The sequence below is a fragment of the Eretmochelys imbricata genome, chromosome 8, assembly GCF_965152235.1.
Source record: "Eretmochelys imbricata isolate rEreImb1 chromosome 8, rEreImb1.hap1, whole genome shotgun sequence".
NCBI classification, from domain to species: domain Eukaryota; kingdom Metazoa; phylum Chordata; order Testudines; family Cheloniidae; genus Eretmochelys; species Eretmochelys imbricata.
This window is the reverse complement of record NC_135579.1, coordinates 28098316-28111440: the sequence shown is the minus strand read 5'-3', so window position 1 is coordinate 28111440 and position 13125 is coordinate 28098316.

Genomic DNA, 13125 nt, shown 5'->3' with positions numbered 1-13125 from the left:
AGCAAGGCACACAACCTCCTGGTCAGCGCCAAGATTATTCCATACACTCAGTGGCATCTCTTGGAACTGGCAAGTCTGAATGTTACAGCTCAGGGAGTACATCAGGGATTGATAAATAGTGGTCACTGAGAAGCAGACTAATTCATTCACTTAAAGGAAAATATCTAAGCCCAGGTCTACACACAAATTTATGTCAGTATAACTGCGTCGCTTGGGGTGTGGATTTCCACACCCCTGAGCGACGTAGTTATACTGACCTATCCCCAGTGTAGACAGTGCTATGTCGAGGGGAGGGCTTTGTGTGAATCCATGTCTTTTGTGGGGATGGTAACCAGCACCTGGAGAACAGAAAATGTTCTGCTGCTGTCCTATGTCCCTATTATTTCCAAATAAACATGATTCTTTATTTTGCTTTCTAAAGTAATTATCTGACACTAATGTTGACATATAGCGAAAATAATAATGCTTAGAAAAGGAGATTAAAACATATTTTATACAGATGCTATATCAATAAAAGGCTAAAAATTAGAGTTGCAAGGGATACCTTCAAAAGGTATGTCCTTTTTTATCTTTAAATTATTATTACACTTCAAATTCTTAGAGTGAATCAAAGTCAAATACAACTTTTCTTTGATAAATATATTTAGGCTTGGAAGGATTAGATTTTCATTGGTAGATGCCAGTAAACATTGATTTCACACAAAAATATTTTCATTATAATAACTGAAATGTACAGATAGGCAAAGTAAGAAAAATGCTACCTGAGAACTTACTAGAGTTTGATTTAAGGATATTTACTTTATATATTGTGACGTGATTGACAATTTGAGTTTTAACAGTATAAAGCTTTAACTTTTTGAATTTCAATGTCTATATAATTAAACAATTGCTGTCTGATCCAGTCCCATAATTTCCAGCAACTGCAGAAATTTAAATAAATGAAAACTCAAAAAATGCTTAAAACTTAGAATTTTGCTCAACTGTGAAAATTTAAATCTATACAATTTTTAAAAAATGCTTAAAAGTAAATATTGAAATTATATATATATATATAAAACAAACTGAAATCTGCCAAGCCTAAATATATTTTAGGTTGGGAAAGAAATTGCTAGTTTTTCATTTCTTTGTGACTCAGTGCTAATATGTAGCTTAGACTGCAAAAAATGTTCTCAGAGATCTATATAGAATTATCTAAAATTACACTACCTCTTCACTAGCTCTTCATCAAAACAGTGTCAGCTTCTGTGTACTGTCACTTACAAGGTTTTTCCCTGGATTCATTTTATGTCTTTCATGAACATACAGTATAACCATTTTTAAAAAAAGAAATACATTTTTCTATTCCAGTTTCCAGAAATACGATGTATAAACTATAAAGGAAACAATATATGTGTTTTTAAAAAAATATTTACACCAGAAATGATGAAAGCTTGCTACTTCCATTTTTCAGCAACAAAAATGACCCAGGTATAACTTTTTAAAAAACCTAATCTCTATGTATTAATATATTTCCCCACCCTAATGCTAAACAACATGAAAATGTATATATTGTGAATTTTAGTTGTAGTGTAACTAGTGAAGAGTTATCTTTATTAAGGGCCAGTTTTTAAAACCCGATCCTGACTTGCAGCAACAAAATATGTGCATTCAAAGATACAAAAACAGATTTTGGCCCCAATACAGTAAGGTACTTAAGCATATACGTAAATCCATCCCTATTCAGCAAACCACTTGAACACATGCTTAGCTTTAAGGCAACTGCATTAAGGCAAATGGGGCTTAAGCACATGCTTAAGTGCTTTGCTGAATAAGGATGATTTGTTGAATTCTGGGCTTTATGGATGAAAGTTGGATGACTGTAACCATAAAATCCATTTGTGACCAGTTATCCAATCAGCATGTGCCAACTGATGCACGACTTAAGCTCATCCACATTCTTCTCTGTTGTTCTTTATCCTGCACTGGAACCGCACAGTCAAGTACCTTAAGCAGACATATTCTTTAGAACTGTCTATGTATTTCATGTTCTCTGTGCTTATTTTCCTATCTGTTTTTGAAATTAACGCACTATATAATAACATTGGTCATGTGCATATTCATCTTTAGCCTTTATTTTTGACAATACAAACTTATTTTTCATATTCAGATTTTTGACCATTGCTTCCAGGTCTTCCTGGCTTGGTATTTGCAAATCTGAGTAGACACATACTCTCTCACTTGACGTTAAGGCCTGTTCCTTCTAGTTCAAATTTTTGAAACATCTTTATGCGAATGGTGAAGGGATTTAGTGAGGCGGTATTTCCCTCTGTACTGCCACATTTTAACTTGGTCTTTTCACTCTCCCTGTCAGATTCAAATGTCAGTGTGCTAGTCATGTGTTTGTGCTGAAGAAATCACATGAACAGCTGTTTACGCTCCACAGTGCTGATTCATGGCTGAAAACTATTCATGAAAGTTCAGCTGTGGTATTTAGACTTGCCCTTAGATAAAGCTAACCTATGCAGGCAGCATGTAGATGGCATATAACCCAAGATTTCCTTGATCAGGCTACAAGTTAATGTTTTAACAGGGATAAATCGAGTCATGAATAGTACTTATAGGGCTGGTCCCTATCCTAGAAGTAACTATACTATTTACAATACATCTACAACTGAACATGATACAGTTATGCATTAAAATTATCCCTGATGAAATATTTTCAGTGGAAATGCCAGCTGGGAGCCCTCACACGATTAACTTTCAACAGCCATTTTAATAAATTTTCAATTTTTAGCTTTATACTGCACAACACTTGTGGAACAAACAACAAAACAAACCAAAGTAATTAGGTACACAACATCCACATGCGCAAGAACTGTTTGCCAATTTTTGATTGGTAACTCATTAGCTGTCCTACACAACATTACATAATATAACATTTAATACATTATACTCCAAAAAAATAATCAGAAGATTTATACACAGTTTCTGGTATAATAGCTATTAATCTAATTGTTGAGCTCCCAAACAGCTTTACTGTGTTAAATCAGGTGAAGAGAAGGTGCAGCCTTGATATTAATGAATTTGCACTCAAAATGTATTCCATTTGCAGCTTACCTGAGTCATTTTCAGGTACTTGGGCTCATCTCTCATTTTCAGAAACACAATGATGAAGTTGTTGCCAGAAATTGTATGTCATATATGGATCAGCCTATGCATTGCCAAACAAGTTCATTGTCAATCATTCTAATGTCCCAACCTAGCATGCATTTTACAACATATGATTACTGTGTCAACTCAGACGATGACAGTGAAAAGAGAAAGGACCAGAGAAATAATATCCTCTAAGTTCAAGTAAAAACATCTGATCAACCAGACATATTAATCATTTAATCCAGGTAGGTATGCTAACGTGGAAGTACATTGGTTTTGGGAAAAGAAGGCATCTTTAATACTGCAAAACAGCTAAATACTCCTAACAGCATAACTGACCCATTATCATAAATGAGTGCTGTGATGTTATGGTGGTATAGATTCTGATCTTTATTGTACAGTAAACAGAACTGTAGATGAAGGTGGAAATTATTGTATATTTTCTGAAGTGCTCGTTATATGTGCACCTAATCTTGCAGTCCTCCGTATACGAATGTAACTCCTTCTTAAATGAATGGGACTGTGCTTGTGTAAAGGCTGAAGGATCAGGCCTCAAAATATATTTTCAATCTCAGTCAATTATGTGTGCATTTATCTTTCTTCTATATCACCACTGACTTCCATCTAGAGGAAGAATAAAAGCAACTACTTCTAACATGTTAAGATTAGAATGTGTGCAACTTACTACCAATTCAGCAAAGCACTTAACCATTTTTAAATTTAAGCATGTGAGTACCCGACTCCTATTCAGTAAATCACTTAAATATGTGCTCAGCTTCAAGTATTTGCTTAAGAACTTTGCTGAAACCACAGCTTATTTCCTTCAGATCAGAATTCCTGAGAATCAAGAAAGAAGCAAGAAGGGATATGATCTTTTCAACCTCCTCTGATTGATATAGCCTTCTGCCACCGTAGGCAGAAGCCTTTACGTGAACGACTCCAATCCACCTTCTTTATATTTTCCCGCACAGTTCTCCTCTGGACTCTGTATTTTCAAATTGCGAAGCTTAAATCAACCAACTTCCTCATCATCACTGAATCCCTGGACTGCCTGACTCTTCACAGCCTGATGAGAAGATGGTTTCCCAACAGCTTATTTTCTTTGTTTTAGTTAGCTCAATGACAAATCTGTGGGAGCGTTAAAAGATAATTACACCTTAGAAATCACAAGTCCTGTACACTTTTTAGAATTTGTCTTGAGAGGAACTCAAAGGTTTATTGTTGGAAGGTGTTATCTAATATGTTCTGAAAAAAACTCTAGTGTAGACAAGTCAGTGCAAACTTAATGCATGTTAAGCATTCATGGATGCTCAATTTGAAGCTTTCTGGGAACCTACCCACTCGTGTGGGGTGTTAATTTTTTTGGCATCATAATCTTGGAGAAAAATTGTTCATTTATTATTAGCCCTGTAAAGACCTAGTCCCCTTCACGTATTTAAAATAATTAAAAGCAAAGTTACAGCTGTGCTTCTTGTCAACAAGGTCCTGCTTCATTAAACAGAGAGAGATTTATTACATCCACTAGTACAATTAAAATAGTGTAAAGATCTGCAATTAGTTAAAGACTGAGTAGCTATTCATCACGTAGGGTTCAATCCTGAAGTCTTTACTTAGGTGAAATTCCTGTAGTCTTCAGTAGGATTACTGTTTGAAGAAGGACAGGATTTACTACGGAACTAGCGTATAAAAATGTGGGCATCATTAATGTAACAAGCACTGGTTTTTGTTTTGTTTAATTTTTTTAATGGAATCTCATTGCTGAAGGGCACATGTCTAAGTATGAACACTCTAGCTCCAACACTGCAAACATTTATGCACATGTTTAAGTTTACTAATCTGAATAGCAGCATGAGCTATTCATGGTAGTAAAGTTAAGCAGGTAAATATTTGCAGGATCAGGGCCTTAAGAAGAAAAAATAATTGTTTGTAGAGTTGAATTACAAACACAGTGACAAGGAGATTAGAACCTCTCTCATCACAAACAAGTTATATCTATGGTTTTATCACTTCAGTTCAACCAATGCTAGTTTCAGGTATGCTATCAAATACTGACTCCCCTTCGAATTAAATGTATTTTATCTATATACAATAAAATAACATTGATATACAGTGTCTGACAAAAACCATTTTATCTACACATTTTGATAGACAGCAAATCAAAATAATTCAAAGAACAAAATGCACTTTGTGGAAGTAGCTTATTTCAGTCTGTAGGCTAAATGCATTCTGAAGAAGGATTACATTTTGTTTGGCAATTTATTTTATTGACAAAGCATATTTCATCAGATATTGCATCGCATTTTGTAGACAAATGCATGTTGTCAAACATTGTATTTCCTTTGGTGGATGAAAAGTACTTTTTTCAGGTTCCATATGACTCTGGGGAATGCAATGAATTCTACAAAACAGTATGTTATACGGATAAAATATTTTTATTATAATTTTATTAAAATGCTACAATGTATTTTAAGAGTCTGCCTGTGGAAATATATGTATATATATATATATATATATATTATAAAGACTTTTGCATGGATATGACCTGATTGTGATTTCTCTCTTAAAATTTTCGCAATATTTTATCTTCAAAGGCTTCTACAGAGTTACTCCAAGTAAGATCACAATTGGGTCCTAAGTACATTAACTTCGAGGAAATATGGTGTTCTTACCCCTTAACACAAAACAGTGTTGAAGAGCAGTAGTGCTATACAGCACATCAGATATTCCATGATCAATCTGGAGTGAGCAAATAATGTACGTGGACATGAGAAGACTGAGGGGAAACATGATAAAAGTTTCCAAGTACACAAAAGGTTGTTATAAAAAGGAGGGTGATGAATTGTTCTTAACCACTGAAGGCAGGGCAAGAAATAATGGGCTTAAATTGCAGTAAGGGAGATTTAGGTTACACTTTAGGAAGAACTTCCTAATTGTAAGGGTAGTTAAGCACCGGAACAAATTACCTAGGGAGGTTGTGGATTCTCTGTCATTCGAGATTTTTAAGAACAGGTTAGACAAACACCTGTCAGGGATGGCCTAGATAATACTTACTCCTGCTTCAGTGCAGGGGTCTGGAATAGATAACTTACTGAGGTCCCTTCTAGTCCTGCATTTCTATGAAAGAGGATAGGGGTTAACAGTCAATTAATTATGTCCCAGGTGCAATAGATGTATCTAATTAGTTGCTTCTCAGCCAGACGGGGGAACTAGAAGGCATTGGATGATAACTTTGTGGACACCAGGGACCCTTAAAAGTGGAAAGAGGTCAGTGTGAAGAGGAGTACTTGTGGCACCTTAGAGACTAACCAATTTATTTGAGCATGAGCTTTCGTGAGCTACAGCTCACTTCATCGGATGCATACCGTGCATTCGATGAAGTGAGCTGTAGCTCACGAAAGCTCATGCTCAAATAAATTGATTAGTCTCTAAGGTGCCACAAGTACTCCTTTTCTTTTTGCGAATACAGACTAACACGGCTGTTACTCTGAAACCTGTCAGTGTGAAGAGAGGACCCACAGTATAGGAACCTGAGTCAGAGTCTGCAACAGAGCAAAGACCTCAAAGAGACTCATTCTGAGGGGCTGAAGCTGGGGGACAAGCTCCAGAGCTGGGGAAGAGAACTCAGGAGTAGCTGAAGAAGGAGACAGAACATCAGCCCAGAGGAAGGTAGATTTATTGAGAGACTCTGCTTACTAGTTTGAGCTTTTGTTACCCTGAAGCGGGTTGGACTTAGATGCTTCTCAGCTGCAAGGCTAAATAATGCACAGAGACAATGACCTGCAAATAGTGTTAGAGACACAGAGTCCTGCAGTATCACACCCTGATGCAAGGGAGTGCTCTCATGGTGAGTGTGCACTGTAACAGTACAGAAAGATGCTAAAACAAATTGTGGCTGCAACTGCCCTAAATATATGAAAGCTATACATATGGCTTGATTCAGCATCATTTAAATTCAATGGGAATTCTGCCAATGACTTTGGTGGGTCAGGATCAAGGCCACATTCTATATCTATGTTCTGTTTTAAAGTGAATATAGTGTTCATGAAGGGTAGCGGATTATCTTAAATTTCTCTAGTTGCCAGAAGAATAAGTAGAGCACAAGTTTCCCCACAGTGAACTGCCAATGCACCATAAACTTCATGTGGAGGAACCAACTCTAGGGATGAGAGAGTAGTTCAAGTTTCAAGCCCAACAAGTTCCTGGCATCTCTGCCAAGGCTGCTAAAGAAATTGCCAATTATTGTCAATTGTGGTGTGCACTCCTAGTTCACTAGGAACTGCATCCACTAACTCATTTTAAGTAGGACATCAAAGAGCCTTCCAATGACACTAGCAACCTGGACCAGTAACTTAAGTTAGTATCTTTGATCTGCTTTTCTCCTGACTAGAGAGGTCATCCTCCTTACAATTGCATTATTTTTACAGTGGTGTAATTCTAATGATCTTGGTAAAGTTACTCCCAATTTACCCTGGGTTTAATGAAAGTAAAATCTGACCAATACAATTTTAAAATAATGCAATATCAAAAACATGCATTTCCAGACTTTTAGAATGACTTTCATTGCAAAATAGCCAAACTAATTTTAATTTCTATCTTTCTGGAATACTTTTGTAGGTATGTAGGATTTGGTGTCACTTTATCTTATTTAGATCCTGTTCTCCTAGCTGTGATTCAAATTCTGGCTCATCAAGGTGTTCAAAATTTGTCTGAAAATAGCCTGAATTAATTCCCTAGGCACAGAGTTATTAAACAAATATCTGAGGAGATCACTTCCTCCATTAGTTTGTGGTTAAAATGAGATGCTTTATTGGGCAGATTCTTTGCAGCCTCAGAGTACTTTACATGAGCCTCAGAGATGCTCTATTGTACTCCAGCAGGTAACAGACCTAAGGTGCTGATCCATAGAGCACAGCAGTGTTGATGACTCCCCCATACTGGCAGAATTCTCAGCTGAGGAGACCCACAGAGTTTACAGGCCCAAAGCATCAGCAGAGGAATGCAAAGTAGCTGTATCCGGAGATGGAATCTGGCCTTTCATCTTTATTTTAACTAATATTTTTAAAGAACCTTATAGTTACAAAGAAGGAAAAAATATGCCTATGCAACTCCAGAGCCACATTTCAAACTGGCTTAGAAAGCAGTTAGCACATTTGCCTTTACAAGAAGAGATATACGGGACTGGAGAGAAGTGAAAAGGAGTCATGTTTTGTAAGAAAAGGTAGCTACAAAGATGAGAGTAGGAAACTAGAGCAATAGCACAAATACACAGTGCATGAGCCATCTCCCAATCATTTTTCTAAAATCATCAGTGTTGTGGATATCAAATCCAGGAAGCTTTTGAATCTAATTCTATGTTAAAACATATATTTTTAAAATCTATACACTGCTTTGAACAAATTTTAGATTAACCCTAATCGTATATTGCTTCCTATCTAAAATCAGTACATAAACCGTATAAAATTAGATTAGAATTAAACCATTAAAATTAGATTATATCTACACTAAAATTCAATGAACTGATGGAGATTAATTATTATGTACAAAAATGTACTCATGAAGAGAACAACAATTTTTAATTTTTCAATTTTAAGTTAACAATTTAGACAAAGGATTCAAAGCATCAGAGGAGTGAAGTTCTGAAACAGCCTTCCAAGGGGAGTAGTGGGAACAAAATACGTAACTGTCTTCAAGAATGAGCTTTATAAGTTTATGAAGGGGATAGTTTGAGACTGCCTAAAATGGCATGTAGCTTGCCAGTAGCAAATATCTCCAATGGCCAGTTATGGGGAGGGCTCTGAATTACTACATAGAGTTCTTTCCCAGGTGTATGGATGGTGGGTCTTGTCAACATGCTCAGCGTCTAACTGATCACCCTATTTGTGGCTGGGAAAGAATTTCCCCCCAGGTCAGACTGGCAGAGACCCTGGGGGGTTTTCGCCTTCCTCTGCAGTATGGGGTATGGGTCACTTGCAGGTTTAAACTAATGTAATTAGTGGATTCTCTGTAACTTGAAGGCTTTAAATCATGATCTGAGGACATAAGTAACTCAGTCAGAAGTTAGGGGTCTATTACTGGAGTGGGCGGGTGAGGTGCTGTGGCCTGCAATATGCAGGAGGTAAGATTAGATGATCACGATGGTCCCTTCTAGCCTTAAAGTTTATGAGCACAGTCCTGAATAGAAGGTGGCGTGCAGAAGACACTCCCTTCCAAAACTCTGAGCTGCATAGGAGTGTAATGCAGGCTGCTCCTCCAGCCTATTCTGCTGGCCACTTTAAAGGACAAGAGCTAAGACCCCAGTTCCTGCCCACCATGGCTGCTCCTTCAGAGCAATCTGTTCCACCAGGGAAGGAGTCATCTCTCTGAATGGACCATGATTGTCCCTCACTCTGCATGCAGAGGGTTGTTTGGGACAGCTCCTTGTACTCCCCAAGGCACTTACTTGCCCTAAGTAATTATGTTTATAGCGTGAGAGAGAGATCAAAGTGAGGGAAGGATGGAAATATGGGAGCTTAATGTGCTCCCCTCCTCTCTGTAGTCTTTTTTTGGCTGTAAATCTGCTGGTCACTTGGGTAAGATTTGGGTCAAGACCAAGGGCCCTGTTTCTCCCTGATGCACACACTCAATTACTGATACCATTAAAGAGAGTTACATAGCAGCTCTGGTGACAGAGAAGGTGACTGATGTCCTGCAAAGGAGTCCAAGAAAATATTAAACTATGGGGCTCTCATTGTACAGATGTGCTGAAAGAGGGAGAGGAAGGAACGGAAACCAAACCAAATAAAATACAACATTTGAGGCATTAATTGTAAGACAATTATGGAAAAAATATATTTTTAAAAAGTGCAGGATCTGAGCTCCAAATGAAGGTTGTACACAAATACTGCAGCAGTTTATATGTTAGAAAATATTTGCTTGAGAAGTGCCTCAGTTTCCTTATATCAGAAACTCCTTTAAGGCAGAGGTACCCTCCCCCTGATTGTTCTCTGTTCACATCCACAAATCCTGAGAAATTCCAATGAAGTCAGTGTAGTTACAGGAGTATGAAAGTGGTGTAAATGAAGAGAGAACCAATCCCTATATCTTTTATTCAAATGCACTTATAAATATGTATTTATATATTAAAAGTTTATTCTAAGAAAATATCACAAATCCCCTAAACATTAAGTTAAAATGAGTTTCCTAAATATACATACAGTTTTTTTTCCCCGAAATCCCCAATATAACTGCCAAATAATGGCATCTGTTTTGACATAAACAGTAGCAAACAAAGTTACTGATGAGGATTAAGGTAATCTTGTTGACATTCCTTTGAAGTAACTACTGTCACTGAAATCTCTGTAGTGCCAGGAGCTAGGTATTCACATTCAAGTCTCTACAGATACGGTTACGCACTTTACACTAATTGTCAAGTGTGTGTAGGTAGGCAGTCATCCATCCACAGATTCAAAGAGAGTCAGTGAGGGCACTGGTTGTGGTGCTGGAGGCACCGGTCCTCCCTAGTTAACTCTCAAAAGGTAAGTCCCTGCTCCCTGTCAAGCTTTTCAGATCCTGGAGAATGTTATCCTTGATTGCATTCTAAATTTCTGTGTTACACAAGCCAATTTTATATGCTATAGGAATTCTAAACAATATGGGACAAATAGGCTGGTATTCAGTGTAAAGCTGCTGTAAAGCCAAATGATGGCATTAAATCACTTTACCAAAAGCTCTAGTAGGGATGAAAAAAATCTATCACGATATGTGGAAGCAAGCTACTATAAAATAAACAAGTGTCTGTTTTAAATTAATTAGGTTTTGTCTTTTTCAGACATATTACAAAAGTAATCCAAATGTATTCATTTCTCTATTTTTAAGGCATACTAATGGCCAATGTACCCTCTACTTTCAACATAAAGAATGATTAGTTACAAAGCAATCTGCAAAATCACAGTGTCTCTAAAATAAATAAGAAATAGTAAAGATCACTTTTTTTTACGTGCATCACATAGTAAATTACACAATAACTCACCGGTGATATTTTATATCTCAGCTAACCAACATGGATAACTAGATACACATCAATTAAAAGATCTTTGTCAAGTTTTGCATGCTTCATTATTACACTAAGGGGCCTTGGCAACAATTAAAGTACCCAATTCATAGAAATTGCCTTTATTATTTTTGAAGCAGCTACTTTCTTTGGATGTAATGACTAAGAGAATAGAAACAGATGTCTCTGTTGCTAAGGAGATTGAGTTAAAAAACAAACTACTGAGATAAGGCAAATATGCAACTTCCACATTTAAAAAGGGAAAATTCATTTGACTGAGCATGAACTACTTAAAAAATAACCAGCAGTAGTTCAGTTACTGCATAGCAAAACATTGGATCAATTTTTGTTTTATAGTTTTTCTACTACAGCGTAATCTTCAATATTTATCCTAAGACGCTTTAACTAAAGATAATGCATATATACATATTGTAGAACTGATATGCCCTGAATGGCTGCAGATGCTGATTGTCAAAGGAGGACAACTCTGTAACATGCTAAATAGCTGGTAAAGTCAGGAAAACCACAATAGTCTGTGTGAGCAAAATGAGCAATCTGACATTAAACTTCCAGCTCTTATTCCAAACATTGCACATACCAGTTATGCTGCAACTAATTCCAAACAAGAACAATTTAAAAGATGCACACTTCTACAGCAAAGAACTATCTCGAACATCAAGTACTGTAATATACAAATAAAGTACCCATCTACTGTAAATCTAAGTACCTCCATTGACTCCAAAATGCAGCTGAGGATTTGGTCACTTTTGCATATTATACGTACATAACTCCAGCAGAAAGTTCATACTTTAAATAGATTAGTAATGGGGAAATAAGGAGACCCTGATGGGATCATCTCCTGTCACTTTATTTTTCAGCTTTTTCATTGCAGCCTGTACTCCTGACATCTCTATTGGACTGATGTTAATGTCAAGCTGATCAGGTTCACATGTTTAGTCAGAAACTGGTGCTGAAATAGTGTTGGGTCTATTGGGGACTTTTATGAAAAGCTCTTCCCATCTGTTTTTCCGTTCTACCTCAGTTATAAACATTTTTTTTATTTTTTTATGTTTTATCTTTGCTTTTTATTGGTCTGTGTCCTCTGTTGAAACGTCCACAAGGGGCTTTAGTCACTTGGTAATGGCTCTGTAGTTTTCTAGCAAAGCAGCAGCTTCATCTTACACATACTTACAGTTGTTCTATATCTTTGAGTTGCTTTTCACTGCCTTGTTTGCTTTCTTATACTCCTACAGTTTCTTTTCCAATAGTTCATTGGTCTTAGCATTCAGGAGTTTGCTTTTCAGTACTTTTCTTTCCTCAGTGAGATGCCACATCTCTTGGCTTATACAATTCTTGCTCTGTCTGTGACGATGTCCAGCTGCAGCTTGAATCACATTGAGCACTGCCCATTTTTCTTCAGGTCCAGTCTGTCTCTCACCTTCCTCTGTCTTTGGCAGTGCCTCAAGTCTGTTCCTTAGTTAAAGTTGGAATTTCTGGCAGTACTCTTTTGGTTTCAGATTTATATTGCTGATTCTCTTTACCTCCTTCTACTGAAAGCTGATCTTTCTCAATTTTAATTTCAGTTTAGCAATGCAAATATTGTAGTCACTGCTAGCATCTGCTGTTTGATATGCCCTTACATCTTGGACAGACAAGTTGAATCTTGAGCTCATGCAGATGCTGTTGATCTGATGTTTCATTTTGCCACCTGGTGATTTCCGTGTTTCTTTTTGTACTTCTTTGTGAGGGAACAGGGTATGTGCAAGAACTAAGTTTGACAAAAAGCACAATTCAATGAGTTTGGCTCTCCTGGGGCTGAATCCAGCCTGTTCTTCTCTAAGCTTTGCATCCACTGCCTATTTCATCCTGTGTAGTATCACACTGCAGAAGGCTTTTCCTACAGCAGAGTCATGTAACTCCTCTCTAGTTGTTACAGTCAGTAATATCACCCTTTTGGGGTATTC